Below are 4,617 nucleotides of genomic sequence, written 5' to 3'. Positions count from 1 at the left end.
CTTCTCCAAGATTAACTTAATTTCCCGGTTGGAAATCTCAGCTTGTCCATTACTCTGCGGGTGATAACGTAATGTTGTTCTATGTCTAACTCCATATCTCGAAAGTAACACTTCAAATTGCTTCTTACAAAAATGACTCCCTTCATCACTAATAATAGCTCTAGGAGTACCAAATCGGGTAAAAATGTACTTTTGGAGAAAAGTGAGAACTGTTTTACCGTCATTAGCATGAGTTGCAGTTGCTTCCACCCTCTTAGAAACGTAGTCCACAGCTAGCAAAATAAACAGATTGTTGTACGATGACGAAAAAGGACCCATGAAGTCAATACCCCACACATCAAACAGTTCCACTTCTAAAATACCAGTCAAAGGCATCTCGTTCCTTCTTGAAATATTACCAGTCCTTTGACAATGATCACATGCCTTGATAAACTCATGGGCATCCTTAAAGAGAGTTGGCCAAAAGAAACCACTTTGTAGAACCTTTGCAGCAGTCCTTGTCCCACCAAAGTAACCTCCACACTGCAAACTATGACAATGATTCAAGATAGAGTACATCTCCTCTTCAGGCACACATCTTCTGATTATCTGATCGGCGCAGTGCTTATAGAGGATTGGCTCTTCCCAATAATAGTGCTTTACCTCAGAAAAGAATTTCTTCAATTGTTGTCTTGTCATGTCAGGAGGTGTGATGTTTGCAGCTAGAAAGTTGACATAATCAGCAAACCATGGGACCATCAAACTTTCCTTTAAGGCAAACAACTGTTCATCAGGGAACTCATCATTTATCTGGATTTCCTTCATATTCTGACTCTCTTCTAACTCCAGTCTTGACAAATGATCTGCTACTAGGTTCTCGGTACCCTTCTTGTCTCTGATTTCTAGATCAAACTCCTGGAGGAGAAGGACCCATCGGATTAGTCTTGGCTTGGCATCCTTCTTGGTCATAAGGTATTTGATCGCCGAATGGTCTGTGTACACAATAACCTTATTCCCGAATAAATATGGTCTGAACTTGTCACAAGCGAAGACTATGGTCAACATCTCCTTTTCAGTAGTAGCATAGTTCAACTGAGCATCATTCAAGGTCCTACTAGCATAGTAGATGGTGCGAAAAACCTTGTCAATCTGTCTAACATCTGGTCAATGAATGGAAGGGGAAAATGGTCTTTCCTTGTTGCCTTGTTGAGCTTGCGGTAGTCAATGCATATTCTCCAACCAGTAACAGTTCTTGTTGGAATTAACTCGTTCTTTTCATTCTTCACTACCGTCATTCCCCCCTTTTTAGGTACTACCTGAACCGGACTCACCCACTTACTGTCAGAAATTGGGTAAGCCACCCTTGCATCTAACCACTTCACCACTTCCTTTCTCATAATTTCCTTCATTGGCGGATTGAGTCTTCTTTGGGCATCTATGGTTGGTTTGACTCCATCCTCCATTAAAATCCGGTGCATCATAGTAGAGGGGCTGATCCCCTTGATGTCTGCCAAAGTCCACCCAATGGCCTTCATGTGCCCTCTCAAAATTCTCAACAATTTTTCAGTCTCCACATCAGAAAGTGAAGCCGAAACTATAACCGGAAGTGTCTTGTTTTCACCCAAAAACTCATACCTCAGATGGTCAGGAAGCACCTTCAATTCTAACTCTGGGGGCTTCTCAACTGAAGGCAATGACCTTTTTGGCACTGCCCCAAGCTCTTCAAAGTATTTCCTCTTCAATGGCCCATAAGAATTAAGCCATTTTGCGTACTCCATAGCTTCCTTTCCATCTTGATCACTAACCTCATCTTCAACCAAACTCAACTCAAGAGGATCATTTATCAGTTTTCTCTCTTCCACTAAGTTACCCATTACATCAACTGAAAAGCAATTGTCACTAGCTTCAGGATAAGTCATGGCCTTGAGCACATTGAATACAACTTGTTCCCCTTGCACTCTTAACTTCAACTCACCCTTCTGAACATCAATAAGTGCTTGGCCTGTTGCCAAGAAGGGCCTCCCAAGGATAATGGGAACATTGCTATCCTCTTCCATGTCAAGAACTATGAAATCAGCAGGAAAAATAAACTTGTCCACTTTGACAAGGACATCTTCAATTACCCCTCTTGGATGTGCCAACGAACGATCAGCTAGTTGCAAAGTTACAGTTGTTGGCTTGGCTTCTTCAAGTTGCAATCTCTTGAAAACTGACAATGGCATCAGGTTGATACTAGCCCCCAAATCACAAAGAGCATTTATTCCCTCAATTCTCCCAATAGTGCATGGTATTGTGAAACTCCCAGGATCTCTTAGTTTAGGAGGGAGCTTCTTTTGCAGTATAGCACTACACTCTTCCGTCAATGCCACAGTTTCAAAGTCCTCCATCTTCCTCTTCTTGGACAAGATGTCCTTCATGAACTTGACATAGATCGGCATTTTCTCTAAGGCTTCCGCAAATGGAATGTTGATGTGCAGTTTCTTGAATACTTCCAGGAATTTAGTAAACTGCTTATCCATGTTGTTCTTACGGAGCCTTTGGGGGTAGGGAATCTTTATGTGATGCTCAATACTAATTGGTGGCGAAGTTTCTTTTGTTGGTATACCTTCAGTAGCCTTTTTCTCACTGTGCTTCTTTTCCTCTTGTGCCGGTGCCTGTTGATCCTGACCCACTTCTTCAACTGGCTGCTTCTCACTTGGTCCCTCATAATTCTTCCCACTTCTTAACGTGATTGCCTTCCAATTCTCTTTCGGATTGACTTCAGTGGTGCTAGGCAAGTTAACTTGGGCACGATTAGCCATGAGAGTAGCCAATTGTCCCATTTGGGTCTCCAGATTTCTAATAGAAGACCGAGTTTCAACCATGAATTGGTTTAACACATCTGACTGAGCATTAGAATTTCCACCAGAATTTTGTTGTTGCTGATGATGAGTGGGCCGTTGAGGTTGTTGCTGCTGCCTAAATCTCGGCTGAAAGAACCCCTGTGGCTGTTGTTGGTTTGAAGATTGGCCTTGCTGATCATTCTTCCAAGAAAAATTGGGATGATTCCTCCACCCTTGATTGAAGGAATTGGAATAAGGGTTATTGTTGCTCTATCGAGGAAAATTCCCAATAGCTTGAGCTTGCTCCATAGGCATTTTGTTTACATCAGCATACTGAAACTATTCATAGGCATGAGGGCCCCCACATACTCCACACAGAGTCTGGGCCTGTTGCACTGGAGCTGTTATTATATTGCCTTGCAATTGCTTAGTCAAGGCCTCAACTTGAGCAGTCAACTTCGAAATTGCATCCACTTCATACATACCGGCCACTTTCCTTGAAGAGCTTCTTTCACTTGGCCACTGCTGATTATTCATGGCCATTTCCTCCAACAAGTCATATGCCTCATTGGTGCTCTTTCTCATAAACGCACCACCAGCTGCTGCATCAATGAATGTGCGAGTAGTACCACACAACCCATTATAAAAATTATGGAATAGCATCCATTTCTCTATTCCGTGATGCGGGCACTTTCTTATCAATTCTTTGAATCTCTCCCAAGCTTCATGAAGAGACTCATTATCCAACTGAGAAAAATTATTGATCTCTCCTCTCAACTTAGCTGCTTTAGCTGGAGGGAAGAACTTGGAAAGGAACTTCAGCGCTAGATCATCCCATGTATTGATTGAGTTAGGTGGAAAAGATACCAACCAACTCTTAGCTCGCTCCCTCAGAGAAAATGGGAATAATCTAAGTCTGATAGCATCATCATTGACTCCATTCATCTTAAATGTCTGACAGAGCTCCATGAAGTTAGAGAGGTTCATGTTTGGGTCTTCAGTGGGTAGTCCCCCAAACTGGACTGTGGATTGAACCATCTAAAGTATGGCTGGCTTTATTTCAAAATTGTTTGCATCTACAGCAGGTGGTCTTATACAAGATTGGACCCCTGTCATTGTTGGCAACACATAGTCCCTCAGGCTACGGTCGGGTGGATTCTGACCATTAGCCTGGTCTTCTACGGCAGCCCCATTATTACCGTTGTTGGCCATAGCTTCCTCTTGCTCAATCCTTTGTACAACTCTTTCCAACCTTTTGTTTCTTCTGTTTTTCCGACAAGTCTTCTCTATCTCAGGATCAACAGACACTCTTGCAGCTGGTCCTTGCGTTGCATAAACCAATGGTACCTGAGATGAGATAAGAAGAATTTGACACAAACAAGTTAGCAAAAAGTGAAAAGAAAACCAAATTAGAATTTAATCCAATTAACGCAATATCAACTAAACAATTCCCCAGCAACGGCGCCAAAAACTTGTTGCGATACTTTATTACACGCAAGTGCACGTATCATACAAGTAGTAACTCACATAGGTGAGGTCGAACCCAAGGGAATTGCAGCTAAGTACTAACCAAATTGGATCTATATTTCTATTTGGCAACGCTAAAATTTGGTGTTAAAATAATAATGCAGAAAACAAAACAACAATTAAAAAGGGGTTTAACAATGGATGTGAAATTAGGAATATGATTTCAATTTCTTTGATTATCCAATTGTTAATACTAGTTAACTATTCTTCTTCCTCCTATGTGATGACAGATTATAAAATCACCTAAACTCTTTTCAGATCGTAAAGGTACTAAATTGCATGTCAACTA

The 4,617-nt window shown here is 41.6% G+C and overlaps 1 non-coding gene across 1 annotated transcript; it reads left to right on the top strand.

The window, feature by feature from the left end:
- The first annotated feature begins 3,474 nt into the window (after positions 1–3,474).
- On the top strand, positions 3,475–3,581 carry LOC133802822 (small nucleolar RNA R71). Its single transcript, XR_009877568.1, has one exon. It is a non-coding gene; the product is annotated as a small nucleolar RNA R71 (small nucleolar RNA).
- The last annotated feature ends 1,036 nt before the right edge of the window (positions 3,582–4,617 follow it).

Source organism: Humulus lupulus, chromosome 9 (genome assembly GCF_963169125.1).
Source record: "Humulus lupulus chromosome 9, drHumLupu1.1, whole genome shotgun sequence".
Taxonomy (NCBI): Eukaryota; Viridiplantae; Streptophyta; class Magnoliopsida; order Rosales; family Cannabaceae; genus Humulus; species Humulus lupulus.
Note: the sequence above shows the minus strand (reverse complement) of the source record. Positions and strands in the feature narration are given on the sequence as shown.